This window comes from Aricia agestis, chromosome 7 (genome assembly GCF_905147365.1).
Source record: "Aricia agestis chromosome 7, ilAriAges1.1, whole genome shotgun sequence".
In the NCBI taxonomy this organism is placed as follows: domain Eukaryota; kingdom Metazoa; phylum Arthropoda; class Insecta; order Lepidoptera; family Lycaenidae; genus Aricia; species Aricia agestis.
Window position 1 is genome coordinate 18,774,157 of NC_056412.1, and position 26,283 is coordinate 18,800,439.

At 37.0% G+C, this 26,283-nt stretch overlaps 1 long non-coding RNA gene across 1 annotated transcript; it reads left to right on the plus strand.

The window, feature by feature from the left end:
• Positions 1-11,118: 11,118 nt before the first annotated feature.
• LOC121728580 lies at positions 11,119-25,224 on the plus strand. The gene is made up of 3 exons (XR_006035840.1): positions 11,119-11,128; positions 12,060-12,061; positions 25,041-25,224. It is a non-coding gene; the product is annotated as an uncharacterized LOC121728580 (long non-coding RNA).
• The last annotated feature ends 1,059 nt before the right edge of the window (positions 25,225-26,283 follow it).

Consider the following 26,283-nt stretch of genomic DNA (forward strand, 5'->3'; position numbering starts at 1 on the left):
GCGCTTTGACTCTGTGCTAGTATAAATTGACCCTTAAACTTTGACTTAAATGCAATAGTTCGCAGTTCGTGTAAGTTGATTAACAAATCAACAGTCGCCTTTGAGTGTCCGCTTTCTAATTCTGTTTGGTGGTTAGACGCTGAGCTCAGGTCTGCTAGAACTCCATTGTAGAGAGACTTGGGTACTATTGATGCTGATAGATATTTTTCGCTAATAATTTTTATCTTAGATTCGGCATCTTTCTAAAATGAAATATAGTGACTGATTTTTTCAAAGGAAAATAATCCATTAATCAATTATTATTATCAGGGATAATGGGGTTATATAAATAATAAAATAAATATATAAAAATAATTAAAAAAGGGAATGTTCCAAATTAAGACCGATGCTTAAAAAATCCACAGTCGAACATAAAACCTCCTCCTTTCTTTGGATGTCAGTTAAAAATGTAATTGAGTGTATTATGAACGTGTCCCAGCCACAGTTTATGAAAGAAAGGTATTATCTTGTCCGACTGGCGCGGGCGGCCGCCGCCCGGCTGCTATACAATCGGCTTTTAGCAAATCTTTTATTTCTGCACAATTTTCGAGCGTCGAAACAATATTTTTCGATCCTTTATAAAGCGATTTATTGTGTTTTTATACGTTCAATTAAAATTTTCACTCGAAACTCGACGTTTTTCGTAAATTTAAATTGTGCTTACAGCTTTGCTGTAGCGGCGATTTATGTAAAAACAATTAAAAAACTGTAGCCGTCTGTATCGGCTGTCTGATCCGTTGCAAAAATCCTATCTTTAAAAACGGTTTATTTCTGACAGCAATACTATTCGTGTTACAATTAGCATGAAAACCGTTGTGTAATTTTACAGGTTGTATTTTTTTTATCGGGCTTTGGCCCACCACACATTTCCATCACTGTATCTCCTGTGTCGCCAGGATCGACAGCGATATCCAACCACGAAAACCCTTTGATATGATCTCAGGGAGCCCGAGGGACATGCTAAAGCTGTCTTGGGACCCGCAACGAATTTAGTCAGAAGAAAATATGAGGAGTAGGAAGTATACAGTTTTCCCTCCCCATAAAAAGCAGGAGACAGCACAAAGTTGCAATGACCGAAAGTCAAAGAACTAAAGGGAAAGCACCACGGGAATAATTAATTAATGTTAATTATGACTACTTTACAGGTTGTATTGTTATTGTCTAGATTTTATAGAATTTTGGCTACAGTTTTGCCATTTACGTTGTGGCAACATCTGAGAGCCTCAAACGAAGATCTTCCGAGTTCCGACCAAGCTAGAGTTTGTTATTTCACACTTTGTAATAAAAACACTTTTCACCTTCAATTTTCAGGCAAACTTCGACATCACGATTTAGGATTTTGCACTGTTTGATCCGCTACATGGTTTAAGGTATGCAAATAGACTTTGGCCGACTTGCAGGCATAATAAAAACAGACATAACAAGCACAAATGTCATCAAAATCGTCCCAGCCGTTACGAAGGTTTTGCGCAACAAACATCGCAACACGAGAATTTTATGCAAACTTTAGACTAGTTTAAACTGCAATGCAATCCCCGCTATAAACACAATGTACTAAGGCATCATAACTCAGGGGAGCGCTTTAATTCCACATTTATCACCTGAGCAGAAAGAGCTCGCAAATAGCTCTATCAGTAAATCCCGCTTTTTATGTTCCCCGCGGAGTTCTGTAAGTTTTATGTTATGGATTTCGATTATTTGAATTCCGAATAGAAACTGTTCTAACGGAATTCTTGTTCATTTTGTGTCTCGATTGGTCAGATTATGGCATAATTTTTTTACAATTCGCTGTGGTAAGATCACTATACTAGTCTTCTAGATCTGAAAAACCACAAAGGGTTTTTGTCAATGAAATAACTAAATCTAAAACTAAAAATAGACGAAGTGATAGATTGAAAGAAATCTGCAGAGTTTCATTTGGTTTGAAAGCTCACATGACCGTATTTATAGAAATAGTTAATCATCATCATTTTCTGTTTCATGAGAGGTTGTAAGCAAGGTTTGTAGGTTGTCACTGAGACTTCGATGTCTGTCTGTCTGTCCGTCTGTGTGTCTTTAGGCAGGCTGTAACTCAAGAACCGCTATAGCTAGACTTCTGAAATTTTCACAAATTGTGTATATCTGTTGCTGCTGTAACATCAAATACTAAAAATAAAATAAAAATAATATTTAAGGGGGGCTCCCATACAAGAAACTTTGATTTTATTTTTGGTGATTTTCTTTTGGCCTTTTTTCTCGTAATCAATAATAGTAACAGTTAGGCACTTGAAATTTTCACAAAATCCTTAATTATATTTGTACATTAATAATTAATAATAAAATTAAAATGAAGTCAATAATTTAACGTTTTGCATGGGGGCTCCCATACAAAACGTACGGAACCCTTCGTGCGCAAGTCCGACTCGCACTTGGCCGATTATTTTTTTATTCGCGGATGTCTTCATGGTTTGTGAACTGATATTGATGATTCTTTTTTGTTGTTAAGAGCATACCTCACAGGTTAGGTTAGGTCAATGATTAGGAAATCCTGTTTGAAGTCGGTTTTTTAAGTATATTTAGGCACATCCCCGTCCATTCAGTTTTATCGTACCTCGCCGTCCCTGTCAACGCTAAAAGAACTGGCGGCAACTTATCAATCAGAACAATAAAAATAAAACAGAATGAAATGAAAATAGTTTTTGATTTACCCTCGTTATTTGAATTAAGGCTAACTCGGCTTCGATCTGCGGGAACACGGCAATGCACTTACTTCATTTAGCCACTCAGCTCCGCTCCTTGATTGCCTCGCAAACCCATCTCGTTTAGCTTATTAAGCCAATATTATATCGCTGTAAAGTTAAGCTATTTTATTTATTGGGTACTTTTATTTCTACCGACTCGTGACATCGAAATACCATACCATGGAAAAGTAATTGACTCTTAAAATGGTTTCACTTTTAGTGATTTGTGTGAATAAAATTCTGAATAATGCCTACAGAGATTTTAATATTTTTCCTGCAAAGAAAATAAAATAAATCCTCCTTAATTATATTATAGTTCATACCATAAACAATATAAGTACTCAGTTGCAACAATAATAGAATTGAACTAATGTTTATTTGTTTTACCAAGCGGAAACCTTACACTTTTCGGAATTAAAAGCACCTATTTATTGTCTTTTCCCGTGATTAAAAGTATGTTTATGCTAAGTTTCGTCAAAATCAGTTAAGCCGTTTGGGCGTGAAGAGGTAACCGACAGACAGATAGACACACTTGAGTATTTATAATGTATGGATATGGATTACATTACAATAGGCATGATGACTATTTTTTTTTTCTTATCGGTAATTGAAAGACACTTAAAAAATAGAAACATCGTTGAAAGAATGACTCTGATAGCTTAAAAATTCACCAAGATATGACAATTCAAATATCTCATAAAAAAAGACCTGCCCGAAACGCTCCATACAAAGTGATACGAAAGTATGACGTCAGTCTTTCGTAGTTTGTACGCATCGGGAGACAACTTTGTTTGATAGGTATATTAAATATTGCGTTTATGAAAGTGGTTTCATAACAAAAGTTGCTTTTAATTGCATAAGTTATCGAATTGTATACAATAATTAAGAAATTTAATTAAAAAAAAATCGACTTGAATATCCAACTTTGAAGGCGCGTAACAAAAAAAATACAAATGCTATCAAGCTGAAATTTTGGGAACACTTATTTTTTACCGTGATTTCTTCATTTTATTAACAAAATTCGCTAATCTTTGACCTTGTCATCATCCCTATTTACAGCAATAACTTTTTATTTTTTAATCCTATTAATATAAATGAGTGGAGTTTAACAAATTCATAAAGGTAATCACAAAAACCACCGAGCAAGTTATGAAGTTGATTTTTTACCCCGAGACCCTTCTCAATATACTGTCACCAACAAGAGCAATGAAACAATGTTTAGCAATTTCAAAAGTTAATAGTTTGTGTAAAAGTTTAGTCCACAATATGAGAGTCGATGTAACTTGGCCAACTCCCCCAAGTTGGAAGAAGTACGAAGCGTTGGTTTTAATATCGATAACTTGTATCTTCTAGTTGACAATGAAGTGAAGTGTAGCGGTTAAAAGTACTTTGTAGTTTGATCCTTATCAACGGCTTAAAAAGGCTAACATTTTATTTTCTAAAGTGGCTACGAGTAGCACAATAATAGTACATTATAGCGAAACTCAAGCAATTCGATATTAATTGCATGACATACTGTCTTGTTCTTTTTAACGTCCTACAACATTGGTAGTTTTTTTTAAGTACGGTCTACATCATAATGAAATTCAAGCAAGTCAATTGCATACTGCCTAGCCCCATTTTAGCTCCCGACAATGCTAGTAAGCTTGCCGTGTCTGTCTGTCTGTTTGTGGCATGCTAGCAATTACCATCCAAACAGATGGAGCGCATTTGTTCTAGATTTTTTTGTTTGAAAGTCGACACACACACTGACTGACAGAGACATCAAACTTATAAACCCCTCTTTTTGTCGGAGAAAAAAGCAATTAATCACTGTGGCTGATAAAAAAGGCAATTCAAAATGCTCAATCGATCTTCAGGGAAATTACTTTTACGTCGCTCAGGAATAATTATTTTCATATTTTATTCTGCACAATATTAATATCACAGCTACAGCTAAGTGGGATTAGCAATTAATATTCTCTTACTATAATATTTAAATGTACTTACGAGTATTCTGGTTTTTAATCCAAAAAATACTTCGATGTGGTCTTGACTCTCGAGGCAGTATAGATAAATTTAAGTTACCTCTTCCGATTTTGATGAGATTCGATATGCAAATACGTTAAATCTCGGGAAAGGAGATGGGATATTTTATCCCGGAAAAACGCTCCGTTCCTGCAGTGCAATAAAATAGTATTGAATTGCGGTCACCTTTAAAAATACTAATGGGCACCGCGCGGAATGCACTAAATAAATACGTAAGTGTTTCTGTCTGTCTGTCTATCCGTCAGTCCGTCCGTCCGCTTTTGCTGAAATTTGGTACGGAGATATTTTATGTCCCGGGAAAGGACATAGGATACTTTTTGCCCCAGAAAATTTTACCGTTTCTGTGTTATAATCAAATTTCTGTGCAACTAGTACTTAACCTATCAATCCCTACGTTGAAAATCTATTGTGTCTGCGATACCCACTATGGAGGTGCTACAGAAATACTCACAAAAGAAATTAAAACAAAATTGGCTGAAGCAAAAATGATTTGACACGAGTGTTCCATTGAGGTGAGATTCTGTAATTACCGGGCCCTTGAGGCCGGAGACGTGATCAATCGCGGACGCGGGCTCGAGGACACTCGGGGTTGGGAACGCACTTGCTAATCCCAGTATTGCATACTTGGTGAAATGGTTCATGGCCGGAATTGTTGCTTTGTGCTTGACAAGTGGTTTTGCTGTCCAAAAATTGATGACAATGTTGGTAGCTATGAGTCTGACAATTTACATGGCAACGTGACGGAGTGGTTCGAATTCATTCCAAAATATAATTGTTATAACCTCGTCATGTTGCTAGGTGAACCGTATTATACAGTCTGGCCAACGAGGGTTTCATCATTTATTTTGACTGTTAACACTATCTGATGTCGACTTTGAAGTCCATGGTTTGCGGTTAGAATTTTGCATGATTTCATGATCTTGATAGTCTTGATACGTCTTGTTCACGATTACTATTTTATACCCTTGTGATCTTTTGATGTTTCCTACTAGGCATTATATTTATTATTTACCTTAATTATTATCATATTAGATGTTACAACTTAAATGAAATTTCGTATGTCCTTTGGACTATTTAAGCCATTTATCAATTTAACAAAAAATATATTATTATATGTATTAAGGAATAGTGCCAAAGGAAAGGTGTACTAGCGCGAAGTTTAAATAAACCAACATATTTCTGATGATAAATAATAATTGATGATTCAGTCATACATTACTAATAATATCTAATAATATCTATGGACGCTTCACACCACGTCAGTCTGGCCCCGTGCTAAGTACCTGAAGGACTTGTGTTACGGGTACCAGACAACGGAAATATATTTAATACTTTTATACTATACATATACTCGTATTTAAGATTTTTATTATATCATACACATATTTAATACACACCCATGACCCAGGAACTTTGAAAACTTTTTGTTCCGTCGGCGGGATTCGAACCCGCGACCCCCGGCTTGAGCTACCGACAGCCCACCCACTGAGCCACAGAGGTCGTCATACATTATAACACATTGCCAAAAATAAATTGGTATCGAAATCATGGCTTAAATCCCCGGTATCCCAATGTCGATGGGTACCTACTCGTAATCCAGATCTTTCGATTTAATTAAAAACGATTATTTTCTGATAAGTACACGTCCGGTCTGACTCGCCGCCGGTCCGCCAAAATGGTTTGGCGTAAAGGCAGTAGGCACACACTATACCGGGCCGCATCGTAGTGGAGTGCAGGAGCACAAAAATGCTAATGCGCGTCGGTGGCAGGCTGGGTCGCAGGACCACGATTAGGGGGACACAACATTTGCGCTTCAGTGCGCTCCAGTGCCTTGACAGATTTTGACTTGAGTGTAAACTTGCTTGCTTTTCTAGCATTCAAATCCATCTAGGAAAACATACTAATGCAAGCTGCTGCGGCTCGACACAGTGTTTAAATTCTAACTGAGAATAATTATTATTGTAGAGTCAATCGATTTAAGCGAATTTTTGCGCCGCGGCACGGTGCGGCTCTGCATAATATGCGCGAAGCTTAATTCCACACTCCGATTCCTCTGTATTGAAAATCAAAATTTAAAAGTATATTTTTGGCGAGCCGCAAAATATTTTTGTAACAGTCAATATTCAATATTAAATTTCCGCGCCGAAATATTTCATGTTTTAACAGAATGCGCAAAAGCTTTCTAATCTAATATTCTTGGGCCGAGTTTCCTTGGTGTTTTTGTCGCTCATTATGTTATATATAATATTGTATACATAATAAATATATTAGTACCTGGATGGTATAGCAAACACTCATTGACTTCGTGTTACTTAATAACGCCATCTGCTGGTCGTTAAAACAATTACTTGCTCACATAATAGTATTATTATTCGCCAATAGATGTCAGGAAGAGTCATATTTTTCAGATCGATTTATCGCCCTCGAATACTAAATTGCATGAAAATCGTTGGAGCCGATTCCGAGATTCCAATTATATATATATATATATATATATATATATATATATATATATATATATATATATATATATATATATATATATATATATATATATATATATATATATATATATATATATATATATATATATATATATATATATATATATGTTGGTATATATATATATATATATATATATGTATATATATGGTATATATATATGTTGGTAAGGTTGAAACACGGATTTTATCGCGGAGCACTTTTATTAATCCCGACGTTTCGGCTGCTTATAGCGGCTGTGCCCGAGTTGACTGAGATGTCATCATCAGAATTTGTTACTCTATCATAAGCAAAATGTTTTTGTGCCAGTGCCAGCCCTATTCTGGCTAAGTAGACATTTTCTCTAATATGAGGCTAATATTTCATAGTGATAGCGCTTGTTATCAAGGTGTGGAGAGGATACACAAGGCCGCAATTTGTATGTTATATCTTTAAACGAGCATATATATATATATATATATATATATATATATATATATATATATATATATATATATATATATATGCTCGTTTAAAGATAAAAACGAGCATATATATATATATATATATATATATATATATATATATATATATATATATATATATATATATATATATGCTCGTTTAAAGATATAACATACAAATTGCGGCCTTGTGTATCCTCTCCACACCTTGATAACAAGCGCTATCACTATGAAATATTAGCCTCATATTAGAGAAAATGTCTACTTAGCCAGAATAGGGCTGGCACTGGCACAAAAACATTTTGCTTATGATAGAGTAACAAATTCTGATGATGACATCTCAGTCAACTCGGGCACAGCCGCTATAAGCAGCCGAAACGTCGGGATTAATAAAAGTGCTCCGCGATAAAATCCGTGTTTCAACCTTACCAACATATATATATACCATATATATACATATATATATATATATATATATATACCAACATATATATATATATATATATATATATATATATATATATATATATATATATATATATATATATATATATATATATATATATATATATATATATATATATATATATATATATATATATATATATATATATATATATATTGTCACCTGGCCCAGAGCAGGGACAATAAAAAGATAAGAGAGAGTAATAAAAAGAGGATTTAACAATTTAACAAATTTATTTAAATAGAAAAAAAAGAAGTGAAACCTAGTCAGAGGGAGAGCGGGTAAGGTGGGTACGAAGCCTAGCCTCAGTCTATTCCGGGGTTCTTTGAATTTACGGGTAGGGACACTACACTTATCTTGGGATCAGACAGCGACGTGGGGGACTCCAGCTCCTCAAGTCTCCGCGATCTACCGGACAGGCGTAGGGTCGACGGCCAGCTGTTGGGGCCGAGGTGTTTGGGACCCCGTCGGTGGCAGCTAATTCAGTTTGCGGTAGGTGCGTCAATCAGACGGCATGAGCAGCACGTGGTCGGCTCCAGGCGACCAAACTCTGCTGCAAGATAGTAGTGGTCCGTTGTCCGGGACAGAGCAGGGCAAAGTTGTCCGGGAAAGAGCAGGGCAGAGTAGAGTTGTCCGGGAGTAGAGTTGTCCGGGACCGAGCAGGGCAAAGTAGAGTTGTCCGGGACCGAGCAGGGCAAAGTAGAGTTGTCCGGGACCGAGCAGGGCAAAGTAGAGTTGTCCGGGACCGAGCAGGGCAAAGTAGAGTTGTCCGGGACCGAGCACCCCTATAACGGGGACCTTTAAAAAAGGGAATAAAAAGGATTATGTAGCGAGCCGGAGGGTTTTTATACCCCCGAGCTGGTATATTTTTTTAAAGTTGACAGTGCAACTGTCAAGGAACAAAGGTGGAAGGTCATTATTTTATTTAGGATATGAAAAATATATCTTAAGATAATAAAAAAAAACAATACCCTTTATTTACTTATTAAACAGTCTAATAAAAAGGAAAAATATCTGATAAAAATAACAGATATCTCAGCAGAGAATGAATAAGTCTACAACATTTGCTAAAAGATGGCGCTGCCAACCTCATTTTTTATTCAAGCGATCGCAATCGATTAGACGTAAAGGTAACAAAGGCGCCTAATAGATGTCGCTATATGACATATCCATGTCGCTATGCGACATATCCCCCCTCGCTAGCTAAGGATTTTTCATGATAAATGAAAAATCCTGAAATAGCTAAAGCTAGAAAGTGGGAAAAAGGAAAAAAAAAAAATATATATTAAAAATAACAAAGGGGAAAAAAAAAAATAGCCCTTTGGAAAAAAAAAAAAGGCTAAAAGATCAAGAGCCCTTTGGGAGAAAAGAAACAGCTCTTTGGAAAAAAAGAGATTAACAGCCCTTCGGGAAAAAGGAAAAAAAAATACAAACTAATAAAAGTTTGGAAAATGGGGCAAATGGGGGAAAAAAAAAATTGCATTTGGGGAAAATGGTGAAATGGGAAAGAAAAAAAAAATAATAATAATTTTGAGACAATTCTTGTGTCAGCGCGCGGATAATTTGACCAAAGATTCATAAATCACTTACATACATCAACTTTCACTTTGCAGCTCGGTCACAAAGACTGGACACGAGACGCCCTAGCACACGAGTATTATCCTACGAATACGAGAAGGACAACACCCAAAAGATTTATTAGGCCTTGGAAAAATAAAGATTAAATATTTGCCAAAAAGTTGGAAGATTCAGATGCCAGCATTAAGTTAACACGCGCCGAAGATAAAATTGACTACCCTTGCATACTCCGTTCACACCATACTTCACATACATTCATACATCATCATAATATATCGCATACATACTTCACCTATCTAATTGTGCATCTGGTCACAATAATTGACCCAAAGACGCTAACCTATCACACATTAAGCATTGCCGTCCGTAACAGAGGTACAGCAACGCAAGTCAAACTATACATCATTATTATAAAATAATGTACAGCAAAAACCTACAACGCGGAAACTACCAGCCTTCCAAATTACAACAGGGCTATAACAGCGCCCCATTTAAAAGAGAACAGGACTATAAAAGAGAGCCCCATTTAAAGAGAACAGGACTATAAAAAGAGAGCCCCATTTAAAAGAGAACAGGACTATAAAAAGAGAGCCCCATTTAAAAGAGAACAGGACTTTAAAACAGAGCCCTGTTTATAAGAGAACAGGACTATAAATTAAGAGAGCCCTGTTTAAAAAATTTAAAAAAGAGAATTTTTATTTTTCCAGGCAAGAAAAGAAAAAAAAAATTTTTATGAATTTAAATTCTATTAAATATTAAATTAAAAAAAATAATAATAATAAAACAAGTTATATGTAGCGCCATATTTAAAGATAGCAAGCTATTATGCTAGGCTATTAAAGAAAATTTAAGTTTTAGTTAGACTTTAGCAAGTGACTATAATATTGACCTCCGGATATTCCTTAACCAAAAGTTACAAAAAGGATTTTAATTTAAATTTAAATAGTAATAAGCCCTAATGGTGAGTGAGATATTGTGTCTGTAGATTAAAAAAAAAAAAACTAACTAATTTTGTAAAACAAATTAAGTATAAAGTATTGTATAACCTAATACTTTACACAAAGACAATAAAGGACAAGACAAGTTACTGACTGACTGACTGTTTAAGTAAAATATAGTATTTAAATTAAAAGTTATAGCCACAAAAAAATTAAAAGTTTTAAAAGTTAAAAGTTAATTGGCATAATAGTAAACAAAGGCAAAGAGAATTTAGAATTTAGAGGTTAGATATGTTATCTTAACTTAGAATTCCTAAGTTAAGGTTAAATTAAAGCCGAAAAAAGGTAAAAGCCAAAACACATAAGTGTTACAGAAGGTAACACTGCTGTGTGCGCAAGAGAATGTATGTGTATGTGAGTGGGGGTGTGTAGGGGTGTGTATCTGTGAAGTGTAGTGTGATAATATATATAAGTAGTATTTAAAAGTAATTAGTAAGGCACAGCGCCACAAAAGTTAGAGGTATATTCCCCAATACAAAAGAGAAAAATTAACCTGTAAGAAGTTCAGGTAAATTTTTAGGAAAAGTCCCTTACACCTTTTTAGCATAAAGGTATATATAAAAGAATAATATAAAAAGAATACAATAAATAAATATAATATTATGTGCAGAGAGAGGTATCGGTTTCTGCCTCTTACACAACCTGGATACCAGCAGGATGCGGCCAATTCTTACCCCGGGCCGATACAGGGAATAGAAAAATAATTAAATAAAACAAGAAAAAAAAAATAAATAAAAAGAACTTACTCGAACAGTCAGTACAGCACGAGGACGGCACAACACACACACAAACTGAACCCGCAACCACGGAGAGACCGCGAAACGACTGAGGCTAGTTTTGGGAAAAAAAAAAAGAAAACCGAGTGGGCGCCAATTGTCACCTGGCCCAGAGCAGGGACAATAAAAAGATAAGAGAGAGTAATAAAAAGAGGATTTAACAATTTAACAAATTTATTTAAATAGAAAAAAAAGAAGTGAAACCTAGTCAGAGGGAGAGCGGGTAAGGTGGGTACGAAGCCTAGCCTCAGTCTATTCCGGGGTTCTTTGAATTTACGGGTAGGGACACTACACTTATCTTGGGATCAGACAGCGACGTGGGGGACTCCAGCTCCTCAAGTCTCCGCGATCTACCGGACAGGCGTAGGGTCGACGGCCAGCTGTTGGGGCCGAGGTGTTTGGGACCCCGTCGGTGGCAGCTAATTCAGTTTGCGGTAGGTGCGTCAATCAGACGGCATGAGCAGCACGTGGTCGGCTCCAGGCGACCAAACTCTGCTGCAAGATAGTAGTGGTCCGTTGTCCGGGACAGAGCAGGGCAAAGTTGTCCGGGAAAGAGCAGGGCAGAGTAGAGTTGTCCGGGAGTAGAGTTGTCCGGGACCGAGCAGGGCAAAGTAGAGTTGTCCGGGACCGAGCAGGGCAAAGTAGAGTTGTCCGGGACCGAGCAGGGCAAAGTAGAGTTGTCCGGGACCGAGCAGGGCAAAGTAGAGTTGTCCGGGACCGAGCACCCCTATAACGGGGACCTTTAAAAAAGGGAATAAAAAGGATTATGTAGCGAGCCGGAGGGTTTTTATACCCCCGAGCTGGTATATTTTTTTAAAGTTGACAGTGCAACTGTCAAGGAACAAAGGTGGAAGGTCATTATTTTATTTAGGATATGAAAAATATATCTTAAGATAATAAAAAAAAACAATACCCTTTATTTACTTATTAAACAGTCTAATAAAAAGGAAAAATATCTGATAAAAATAACAGATATCTCAGCAGAGAATTAATAAGTCTACAACATTTGCTAAAAGATGGCGCTGCCAACCTCATTTTTTATTCAAGCGATCGCAATCGATTAGACGTAAAGGTAACAAAGGCGCCTAATAGATGTCGCTATATGACATATCCATGTCGCTATGCGACAATATATATATATATATATATATATATGCTCGTTTAAAGATATAACATACAAATTGCGGCCTTGTGTATCCTCTCCACACCTTGATAACAAGCGCTATCACTATGAAATATTAGCCTCATATTAGAGAAAATGTCTACTTAGCCAGAATAGGGCTGGCACTGGCACAAAAACATTTTGCTTATGATAGAGTAACAAATTCTGATGATGACATCTCAGTCAACTCGGGCACAGCCGCTATAAGCAGCCGAAACGTCGGGATTAATAAAAGTGCTCCGCGATAAAATCCGTGTTTCAACCTTATAATATCAAAATTCTGATGATTCGCGAACAATTATTAATTATTAGGTTGTAGGTGAATAGGATATTTTAGAAATTTTGTTTTCGTATCGTTTCCTTGGCATGAAAATCTTACGTTTATAAAAACGAAAAGATTAGAGCTGTATATTTTACATTACTAAGGGCCTGTTTCACCACTCCCTGATAAGGTGCCGGATATGCTTATTTGACAGATTCTCCATACTCTATCTGTCAAGTTAAGTGGTGGATAGCCTTATCAGGAAGTGGTGAAACAGGCCCTTACATTAATATTTTATACAGCACTTTCATCTGCTTCTAATTTTATAATAGAGCAGCATATCTGCTGAATCAATATAAAAATCCGCAGTCGCGAAATTATAGAGCCTGTACAAAAAGAGGTTACTTCTTAAGTTTCAAGTTTTCATATTTTTTGCAATTTCAGCTGAAAGTACCAACCCTATCTTAATGTAACGGAATGACGAGAAACGTAAAAAATTTGTACCGCACCGCCGATGCAAAAAGAACTCTATATCGATAGGAACAAAGTTCACATTGTGGTGAGGTACAAATGTAGTTAAGTAATAGCACGCACTCGGAGACTCTTCCCAGGTGGAAGCTTGATAGATTGTCTTTTTGCCGCTTTTGGCTTCGATACGGCAAATGACGTACTATTTGGGGATGTCGCATTCGTGGGCACACAAAACACATATTATAATAATTTTATTAATTTTGAAAAAAGCTGATGTTTCAGGAGTAGAAGTCAGAAGGACATAGGGTTTTATAGCGTCTTTATGTATCTGGTAGATAACCGTGCATTTAGTTTTAACTTCTATATTTCCATGAGAACTGCCCCAACAATGCAACGACATGAATTGGCCCACATATACTTTCACAGGAAACTCTACATAAATAAAGGAGTACATAATATTATATTAAGTACTTTAAAGTATAAGTATTAGTGTTGCTACATCTGTTTGCGATAGCTAAAACTCACATGGCCGACAGGCCATTTTGAGCTCGGGACATTGGTAAATCAATTGTGCTTCTTAACCTGTCAATATTGTGTCCCTGCGAGATCTCTGAATATTGTACATCAATGCGGCATCATATTTTCTTCTGTTGTCACAGTGTCCTCTATCGCTCCTTCTAGATGACGTTCAAATTTAGTTTGCCTGTAACATGACCTTTATTCCAACGATATAAGAGTTGCTTTTATAAAGTTCCAAAAGATCTTAGCTCATTTCAAAGGTGTTTTAGAGTCTAACATCACTTATGATACCAATTTAAATTAAATTAAATACCGGTTATTTTAGGAGCCTTAGGGTCCCCGCAGACTTACAATTTCAAGTTGACCGACTAAATCGTATAGTATGACTGTTAGCTATGGCGGCTTATGAGAGCTCGCATTGCATCCAACTAAATTGTAGGAGTTTTAGTTGGATGCAATGCGAGCTCTCATAAGCCGCCATAGCTAACAGTATACTATGCGATTTAGTCGGTCAACATGAAATTGTAAGTCTGCGGTCGCTCTTAAGCTACCAAAAACCGCTGAACCGTTTTTGTTGAAATTTGGTATGGAGATACCTACTTTGAGTTCCTGGAAAGGACATCTAAGGTTACTTTTTATCCTGGAAAAATGTACGGTGTACGGTTCCCGGAACACACGAAATTGGGCGCAACGGAGTTACAGTTCATCATCATCTAGTAATGCATTCATGTCGAAATTCCAAAGTGAAATTGGACTCCAACTTCCAAGTATTGTGTGTGTCACATACATTAATATCCCTAAGCCTGTCATTGCAGAAGGACATTATAATAATAGTAGCAGCGCTGAAAAAGCTAATTTCAGCGCTGCTACTTTTACAGTGAACTCTAGATACACACATATACACCCTAAATGTGTTCTACCCATAGGAAAAAACGCGCGCGGCCTGCGCGCAGCTACTGCGCGGATTCAGCGTGTGCCGCGCGCATTTTCCCATATGCTATATAGTATTGGATCCGACCGTAAAATCCTGCATGAATCGTTTTTTTCGATCAAATATATTTTAAAATAATCTTTAGAGCGTATACAGGGTGTAACAAAAATAAGTGATAGTACTTTAGGGTGTGTACGTGTTCCTTGTAGAGAGTTCACTGTGAAAGTAGCAGCGATGAAAGACGAAAAAAATTTTTACTTTCGTATGGGGAAACTCGTGACGCTCGGACCCTTGCCCATACAAAAGTGAACAAATTTTTTCGTCTTTCAGAGCTGCTATTTTCACAGTGAACTCTCTACAAGGAACACGTACACACCCTAAAGTATTATCACTTATTTTTGTTACACACTGTAGAATGGATTAATGTTGGGTTGCCTTGTCAAAAGTAGCCGCAAGTACCTCTAATTAAGTTTAATGTTCATGAGATAAATGCATAATTTGTATGAATATTTTTTTCAGTAAATTTTACATCATTTAAAAGAAAATGACGAGACAAAATAAGGTATAAATGGTTGCCAGCTCTAAGTCAGTCGCAACCTAGGGTTGCCAGCCCGTAAACAGACATAGTTCTTCATCAAAATTGAAGCATCGATTTTTTTAATAATTTTGATGCAAAATTAAAGTTTTATGCATTGTGGACATGAAAATCCATGGTTGCCAGTTGCACGATAGCCGCAAACTGGGGTAGCCATCACTCTTGTTTAAGACAAAATATGTTCAGGAATCAGGCCTATAATTATTATGCCTGGCATAATTTGAGGACGTAGGGAACCCGCAAAATTGCTATTTTTATTCAACAGGCGTTTTTATTTTTATGCGTAGTGTCCTGTCATTCCTCAATGTCATTCCTTCTTAGTTCTTACTTTTCTATTTAATATTACGGGCTTTCATTTTGCTCAATTAGAGGTACTTGCGGCTACTTTTAACAAGGCAACCCAACATTAATCCATTCTATTCGTTCTAAAGATTATTTTAAAATATATTTGATCGAAAAAAACGATTCATGCAGGATTTTACAGTCGGATCTTAGGATAATAGAAGAACACGCGCAGTACACGCGCACGTCTGAACGCGCTCTTAGTTTTGTTACACTTTGTATGGTTCTGTTATTATCGGAGCTCTATTTTTGACGGATTGTACTACACTCGGTTGTGACGGTTGATGTATTAATACGGGTTCTGTCGATTCCGGTTCGCAATTACTGCTGATAGCTTAAGCTGTGGGAAACGCAGAATAACGGACATTATCGATATTTATTTTTATCGATTTTAATTACAGCAGTTTCTAGAATGTAATCCATACGAATATTATGTCGAAAGTGTGTCCGTCTGTTACCTCTTCACGCCCAAACCGCAGAACCGATTTTGCTGATATTTGGTATGAAGACACTTTGAGTACCGACAAATTGGACATAGGATTCTTCTTATCCCGGAAAAATGTACGATTCCCGTGCGATAATCTTACTAGACGATGTCCGCAATTTTGATGCGCCGAAATATAAAGAGGTAGGTACTGGATATCGACAGACGCTATGATTTAGATTAGGCTATGATAATTTCGCTTTAAAACCTGTTAAATTAATACTTAATATACATCACCTCAATGCGGTCGATCAAAAATTTTGTATTTGATCATTTATTTTTACATTTTTTACTTATGTGTTTGTTAATAGTCATTCATTACGAGGGCTGCTATTTATGTATCCGGAATTAAAAAAAGAAACAAACATATCATTTAATATGGTTTTATTGCTTTTCAAAATATTCGCCGCGATGATCGACACACTTTTGCATACGCTGGAACCAATTTTCATAGCACTTTTTCCATTCTGATTGAGGTATCTCCAAAACGTGCATTTTGAACGCATCAACAGCCTCTTCGCGGCTCGAAAAACGTTGACCACGTAATTTGTTCTTCACGTATGGAAATAAAAAGAAATCGTTAGGTGCCAAATCAGGGCTGTACGGCGGATGACCAGTCAATTCGATCTTTTGACCCTCCAAAAACTGAGTTGTTTCAGCTGAGGTGTGACAGCTAGCATTGTCGTGATGTAATATGATTCTGCGTTGTCGGTTGTCTTTTCTTATTTCTTCAAAGACTTCTGGTAAACAAATGCTCGTATACCATTCAGAATTAACCGTTTTACGATTCTCTAATGGCACTGTAGCCACATGTCCATTAATTCCAAAAAACAGGCGACCATTTGCTTCAAAGTACTTTTTGCACGAGTAACTTTTGTTGGTTTCGGCTCATCTTGGAACACCCACACCGTTGACTGTGTTTAGTTTCGGGGTCATATGCATAGATCCAAGATTCATCACCTGTGTAGATATTATAAACGGCTTTTGACGTACCACGGTTGTATTTTTTTATCATGTTTTTGCACCAATCGACACGAGCCCGTTTTTGATCGATTGTCAAGTTGTGCGGAATCCAACGCGAACATATTTTTTTTACAGCCAAATGTTCGTGTAATATCTTATGTATGCTCGTCATACTTATGCCTAAGGACGCCTCTATCTCGCGATATGTAACATGACGATCACGTATTATTAGTTCCCGCACAGCATCTATATTTTGTGGGACAACAGCTGTTTTTGGGCGACCTTCTTTATTTTCATCCGTGAGCATAGACCGCCCACGATTAAACTCACTGTACCAGTGATAAACAGTGGTTTTTGATGGTGCTTCATCTCCAAAAGTTGCGGTGAGTTGAATAAAGCACTGTTGTTGATTTAGCCCACGCCGAAAATCGTAGTAAATCATTGCACGAAAATGTTCACGCGTTAAATCCATGGCAAATGAAGACACGCAATTTTCAAAATGACGCCACAATGGAAAAATAATTGACAGTCACATGAAACAAAATGTATTCTTCAACCAAAGAGTTCTATTTTCAAATGTTGTAATTACTTTTTAAATATTGTTCTTGTACGTGGCCAGTTCCGGATACATAAATAGCAGCCCTCGTACAAGTCATTTAATTCGAAGAGCTACTTTGCCACCCCCATAAAGCTTATAAATAACAAACATATCTAAACATGCACCATTTCCAGTAAGGTTAACATGAGGTTTCAACTCGGTCGAGTTAACTCCGTAACTGGCGGCCATACTATTGTATATTATATATGGCCGCCAGGTACGGAGTTCACTCGACCGAGTGTAACTAAGTTTTCCCGGGGCGGATTTTGATAATATTTTGCTACAATCATAAAATAAGTACGCACTTTCATTTCCCACAAGTCTCATCAGTGGAGGCTCTTGGACCAATCTCCATACATTTTTGCCCAGTGTCCTTTGCAATTTTCGCCTACTGCATTGCTTTTGAAAGATACCAAAACACCATACTTATTGTGGTTGTAAGTGTGACCGCTCTGACGGGTTCTCTGTGTATAATAATTAATATTCATTATTCATAGATAGATACGTTATAATGTCCGTGTATACTTAATAATCAACTTGCAATTTGTGTGTGCTCAACAAAAAATGGTTTTTAATACCTATTGCAAAACTGGCGTAATTTTAAATTAAATATTTTCGCTTTTAAATATACTTTGAATGCAAATTCTTTAATGTTTGGATGAAAGGATATACATCAGCTGCAGTTATAATCCCTGGAGTAGCGGCATACTTCGCATGTATCGTCATAGATCCGTACAGACGAGACGTGTCAAGGCATAAGGTGTCCACTCCTTATGTGCCCTAAAATAGGGCATTTGAGTTCTGATTTTTTAATTACTTTAAGTATCCTAAGAGATTACTTATTAGCAATAAGTTCGCCTTTTGTGCAACATTAATCATTATACATAGTTGTTTTATGTAAAGTTGTTTTTATTTTGTATTTTTTGGTGTGCAATAAAGTGTTTTTGTATTGTATTGTATCCTTAATTTTTTTGCAAATGCGCATAAAGGTACTTACTTAAAATAACATTATCAGATGTTGCAATATCAGGATAAGTTTTTTATAAAGATAGAGATATTATCACAATTAATTATAGTACTAAGTAAGTTACATCTGACGACTTTTTTTTCTATAGAATTATAAAAACTCGTCCATAATCCTTTGTCTTGAAGGACACATCGAGGTATAAACACACAGCCTAAGCCACTTATTGTAGAGATGTTCTTTGTGCGTCGAGGCGTTTAAGAAAACCAGATTTTTCGTTTGATTTCCAAGGGGATGAAATGTAACTTTGACGAAGATTTTCAAGCAAAGACATAAGTCATGTACAAAGTAGCCCATCCATAGGTTAGAAATCATTATAATATTATATCGTATTTTTCTTGTTTTTCCTGAATTTGTATTTCAGCTACACACACATTTAGATTTTAAAGAACCTTAGCATATTACTATGTTTAATTTACTTTTAATAAATCCTAACATTCATATCATAAACGCGATACTCTGTCTGACTCTGTTACCAAGACCTCTTCATGTTTAGACCGCTAAACTGATTTTGTGGAAAGGTAGAAAGATACTTATTGTCCAGGGAAAGGACATAGAAAGTTTTTGGAACGAAGTTCCTTATCGCGCGTTCGGCGTAAATCTGAAGGCTAGACAGAACGATATTTGACCTTGATTTGACCGCGACATTTTTTTAATAGTACCTGCATGTTAGGGGCAGAGGGCGTTGATAGTAAGTATTCCTGGGCGTCAAAAGATGGCGTTTTTTTTTTAATTTTATGAATGAACATACGAAATAAATTCGTTCCATTCGGGTGTCTCTTGACACCTCTCAAGTTTTTTATCCCCAAAATGTAAGGTTCTCGTGTGACAGTTAATTTTCGGTGCAACAAAAGTTAGGGGAACATCTAAATAAATTGATAAACATTGATTCAAAAATTTTATACAGAACTTTAATCAATTAAATAACTTATACCTAACAAAATTATATTATTATTTAATAGAAAAATAATATTATCTTTATTTTATTAAGGATTGGTAAAATGTATTTTTCCTATTGAAACAGGTCAGCCGTTGTTTGAGTTATGAAATTGAAACAAACAAAAGATATTGTCGGACCGCCGATGTAATGTAATAAATAATAATATTTCTAAGATTTTTTTCGTGAAAAAAATCAATTTTACCCGACTGCGACAGAAGCGTTAGGTAATTTTAGTGAAAGTATGTATTTTTGGCAATTTCATTTAAACAGGTGCAGTTAATATTGAGAGTATTCTTTATCGTGAGAGCATAAGGCTATAATACCGAAATAATGTGTTGATCCCACAGACATAGATCATGATAGATACCGCATGTGTATGTACTTCGCGTGCCATATCGCGCTCCCAAACGATGAGCAATGCTCGTCATTCGAAAGTCTGTTCTTTAGTCTTCTTTAGCTTTCGGAATCGGACGTCAATCGGAATTTTAAAATGCCTAAATGACTAAAAGTGCCGTTTTGAGCTGTAGAAATTTAAATAGAAACGATGGCCTAGATAATGGGCACTTTTCTTATCATAGGTACGACACAGTAGCTATAAAAAAGTAGCACGCTCGTTTTCATACAAATGGAGCGACATGCGGTATCTATCTTGATCTGTGACGGTGGTTGATCCCGTGGAATGTCCCTGCGTTAACGTGGTCGTAGCCGCAGGTGTCGCAACTCGACCAAAAACCAAGTAGTTAAGATTAAAGACGTTTCAATGTTATTGGTAGAATTGTTTGTACGTGGGAGAGCCATGCTTCGGCACGAATGGGCCGGCTCGACCGGAGAAATACCACGTCCTCACAGAAAACCGGCGTTAAACAGCGCTTGCGCTGTGTTTCGCCGAGTGAGTGAGTTTACCGGAGGCCCAATCCCCTACCCTATTCCCTTCCATATACCCTCCTCTATTCCCTTTCCTTTCCTTCACTACCCTCCCCTATTACCCTATTCCCTATTAAAAGGCCGGCAACGCACCTGCAGCTCTTCTGATGCTACGAGTGTCCATGGGCGACGGAAGTTGCTTTCCATCAGGTGACCCGTTTGCTCGTTTGCCCCTTATAATATTTAAAAAAAAATTGCACACGTTCATGATAATTAGTCAATATCCTGTTACCTCTTCACGCTTAAACCACTGGACTGATTTCTATAAAATTAGGTATGGAGATACCTTGAGCCCCTGAAAAGGACATAGGATACTTTTTGTCCCGCGTAATGTATGGTTCCCGCGAGATAAACGCAGTTTGGCGCAACGGAGTTGCTGGCGATATCAAGTTCTCTATAATATTTATTGTAGTCATCTTCACGGTGAGAATACTCACACTCAACTCACCGAGCTTACAGTAGTAAGCTTTTAAGTATCTGAAAGCTCCAGAGTAGTAGATGAGCGCTTCAACAGTGGATGTCGTGTGGCCTCATACTACTGATAAATTACCTCAACTTGTACACAGAGTGTAACATAACTGGATGTACCATCAAGGAACTTGATTCTCAGGTAGATGGCGGACGGCGGCGGAATTCAATACTAGTCGTGATGCAATGCCTAGGTTTGGAGTAACGCGACCAAATTACATATGTACGCCATCTGCATATGAATGAACTTCACTGATATAATTGATTCAGAGGCAGATGCAGACGGTAGAAGACCAAAAATTCAACAGAGTTCAGAGTAGGGTGTGTTAGGTTTTTTTCGTTACGAATTTCTTGATTCGGTCGCTGCGCTCAAATCTCGCGATAAAAGCTGTGCAATAGCTCAAAAATGTAATACATACGCTGTGGTCTGCTCCCCTACCATGAACTCTTATAGTAGTATACTTCAATATTACTTTTGAATTTCGCATAAAAAAACATGATCTCTATTTATATAAACATAGCTTTGTTTTTTGTTTGTGCGAAATCTGAAAGTAATAAGAAAGTAACTGCTATAAGAGCTCATGGTAGGGGGGCAGACCGTGTTTCTTTACTTGGTGTTTCTATTGAAGAAATTGTCTTTCCTAGTTTGGTTAGGAGTTAATGCAGGCTGATCATCCCCTTATTATCTGACAAGTAATATGATCCATGCGTCGAATGGGCAGGTTTAAAGTCAATACGCCTGATAACTCGTCATATCGATCATTGCCCCCACTGGGTTAATAAAGGAAATAACGGCTTTGTGTACTGTTCACACACTTGGGCAGTAGTCTCGGTAGCTTGCGCGAACTCTGCTCATCAAAGAAGCTACTCGCTTTCTTATGACGGCTTGAAAGCCATCAGTGTCAGTTTGAGCAAACATATTTGACGCGCTGCAGAATCGCGGAAGCCCCAATATCACTCTTAGTGCATTATTATATTGGACTCGGAGAGCGTTGTAAGCCCGCTGCGTGTAGTCAACCCACAGATTGCACGTATACATAGATTGACAAAAAGCTCTGAAGAGAGTTAATTTAACTTCTTTACTACATCGTGCAAATCTGCGGACCAACATGTTACATTGGACTGCCATCGCCCTCCGTTCCCTTTCAATGTCACAGTCGTCTTTCAAGTCCTCAGTCACCATATGGCCAAGATACTTGAAAGACGACACCCTAGTAAGAGCCCCTCCATTCAGAGTTACAGTTGGCACCGAGTCTAAGTTACAACCTTTAGTTTTAAATATAACCAGCTGGCTTTTCTTAACGTTGTAGACGAGGCCATGTAACAATGCGTAACTCTCGCACACACCAATCAATCTCCTTAGAGCCGAGATTGATGGACTCAGCAACACCATATCGTCTGCGTAGCTAATGCTATTGACAATATGGCCGTCAAGGGAGCCTCCGACCTGTGTATTGCTAAGTTCATCAATCAATTCATTCACATAGAGATTGAAGGATTGAAGAGATTGAAGAGAAGAGAAGAGGACAACCCACCCTGTCTCAGTCCACAGTCTAACGTATATTCATCGGACAAGTGTCCAAGCCACCTGACCTGGTTTGTCTGATGCCCGTACCAGTATTTAAATAGTTTAACTGTGTCAGATGGAACACCACACTTGGACATTTTAGACCAGAGGACATCATAGCAAACCAGATCAAACGCCTTCGACAGGTCCAGAAAAGCACCATACACACATATTTTTCTGCTGGTATAATACTTGATGATATGTTTAAGAGACAGAATTGCACATTCTGTGGACAGCTTTGGCCTAAACCCAAACTGTGCATCGTGTATGTCAAGATGTTGTTTAAGTTGTCTCTCAAGCAAACCATCAAGTACTTTAGCCGTAACAGTGGCTAGTGAGATAGGTCTGTAATTGGCCTTATCAGAAATATCTCCAGTCTTGTTTTTTACCACTGGTATTTTAATTGCCCTCATTAGTTCAGTAGGCAGATAGGAGTGCCTTTTCATCATCATATCAGCCTATAGTCGTCCACTGCTGGACATAGGGCTCTCTCAATGAACGCCAAGATGACCGATCTCCTGCTACTCGCATCCAACATGGGCCTGCAACTAAGCGGAGATCGTCGTCCGTTGTACGTCGCCAGGTCCAGTTGGTGGTAGCGATCCGTAGCCCGGAGATTCTTAGCACCCCTCGCAGTGCCGTTACCATGGCCGCTACCGTGGCCAGGAATAGTACCGCTACCGGGAACTAGGGGCCATCTTTTTCTGGTGCGTTTCATAAGAGGCAATTGCTCATAATTGCCACGCGGAGCACGCGGATTGGCAATCTGACAGGAGGCCAATGAATCAAACCATCAATGCTACAGCCTATTGATGACCATGGATGGATGGAGTGCCTTTTACAAATAGTAAATAGCACTCCTAAAAGCCTCGGTAGATGAGGACCCGCGTGAAGAAAATGCTCAATGCTGAGGCCGTCGTGTCCTGGGGACTTCCCTCTTGTCATTTGTTTAATAGTCATTAAAACTTCTTTGGTGGTAAAACGTTCAAAATCCCCAGAAACGACGGTCCCTGCATCAGCACTATTCAGCGGCGGTGTAATATTTTTAACTGTGAAGTGAGACCTAAACAAATTAGCAATATTTTTAGGCTCACTAATACTGTCAACACTCACCGGAATACTAGACTTAGGGCTCATCTTTTTTGTTTCTCGCCAAAATCCCCGAAAGTCATTATTTTTATGTTTAGCAGCAATATTATATATTTTAATTATTTCCTCATTTTTTTGACAGTATTTTAACTTTTTCTTAAATAAAATTCTAGACTCCCTCATTTTATTGTAAATCGACGGGTGCAAAGTAAAAAAAGTCATCTGCAATTTTGAGTTTTTTGTTTTTTTGTAGAAACTAGCTTAAAATATCATGTTCTACAACATAGCAAAAACAAAAATTCAAATATCACCTTATTTTTGGTACTTTTGTAACGTAAAAGAAGACATCTACTCCTGTTTTGTGAAATTGCACGATGTAGATGCGGATAACTACCGCTGGTCGTCTATACGCGGGACGCGCGGGGGTCATGTTATATGGCATAAGCGGCTATCTGCCATATAGCTTTTTCTACGTTGCCATTGTGATTTAGATGTCTCAATTTACTTTTGTAAATTAGTATTGTTTGTGATGTTTATGAGTACCTATCTATGTTAATTCTTATTGTTAGCTATATTAATTGACTTCTAATTTCCTACTGTTATTTTTTACTGTTGTTTAATGTTTAGAAAGTCCAAAACGACTTTTTAAAGAAGTTAAAAGTTTCCAGAACATAAGCGATAGATTTATCGAGCAAAATACTGTGTTGTCCCGATGAAGTTATTGAACATCTTACAGAAGACCTTGATGTGTCAGCGCTGAAGATAAAATGAGTATACTTAAGTTAACTTCGTAAGATAAATCCCCATGATCTGAATACTCTAAGTCAGTCACACAAGTTCACTCTCAGTCTGAAATAAAACAATATTCTGAGGATGTCAATAATAGAGATTCTCAGCAAATTAACGAATACGCGAACACCCTCAGAATACAATTCATCACTTCATCCATCCATGACCTGCTTCTGTTTAATAACTCATACATGCAATCGAGTTTATTGTCCTTTTCAAACTGTATATCTTCTAAGACAACACCATTGATATTTCTTCGGCAGTGGAGGCATCAAGTGAATGTTCTACGCCTTCCTCGTTAAACACTATAAAAAGCCGTCAGTTCAGTATTGATCTAAAGAAAAGGCAATTGAGAAATAAAGACACGAGACGTAAATTACGACAAAATTTAGGCAAACAATTACATCAGTCCAGAAATGGGAAATTGCAACCTGCAAAACATCATATTCCAGCATTTGCAAGTTTAACTGTAGTTTGAGTTTTCCTATTAACTTATCTTTGACCGGTTTTAGGATCTCTGTGATCGTGAAAAGCAATTGAGAAATCGTTGAAGTAAAAACTCATTTTTTGTTCTGAAGAATCGTACATACACTCCTCCGATGGTGTAAAACGTCCGGCGATGCTTATGATGTTATAATAAGCCCATCATGATTACAAGTGCCAAGTACAAAGACTAAATAAGCCTCTGCCTAAATTATAATAATTAACAACATAGTTCCTTTACTGATAATGATACTGAATACTTTTAAAATTAGTTTTAAAGTAATTAAAGTATTTTTGAAATTAAAGTATTGACACAAAATTTCATTTTTCTTGTGAGAAATTACGATTATTTTTAAATGGGAAAGTGTGTTTGTTTATTTATTTGTTTGTTTGTCCTACCTTCACGCTGTAACAAAAAAACTAATCGTATTGTTTTTTGGCAGACTTATTTGAAAGGATGAAGAGTAACATAGGCTACTTTTGGTCTTGGAAAAACATCATGTTTCTAAAGGAGCTTACAGAAATATTTGCATTTAACGCGATTTTCAAACTCCACGCGAGCGAAGCTAGTATTTCATATTTTAACTTTCTTCTAAATCGTGCACCTTGCACCAAATCGACAACGTAGAAAAAGATAACTACGCAAACATGTTCTGAATTTGGTGTGTCTATGATGTAAAACGGTCTTTAAATGCGTATTTTAATAATATAAAGTTTTACACTTTACGTATTTACTGATAATCGTACTCGTAATCGGTAAAAATACTTTAATTAATCTAATTTTTAATCCCCACGTAGAAACGACCAAGTGGTAGTTAACCCAGTTGTCATATTTTTAAGCGCAATGTAGATGAAGTCAACTACAATATCTCGTAAATTAAACATTATTAGAAGAAATTAAATATACATGTGGATTCATTAATAAATAATGAAGCAATGATAGAAATTTTAATTAATTTGATTGGAAATTGACAAAATGGGAGCATTTTTTCCTATTATGCGCTCTCCTGAAAAGTAGCTGTTTTGTAGATGACTCTTTTTACTTTGCACCCGTCGAAATATTACCAACCCGCGGCCGTCCACATTGAACCCAATTCAGAAAATTTGACATTGTACCTTTTT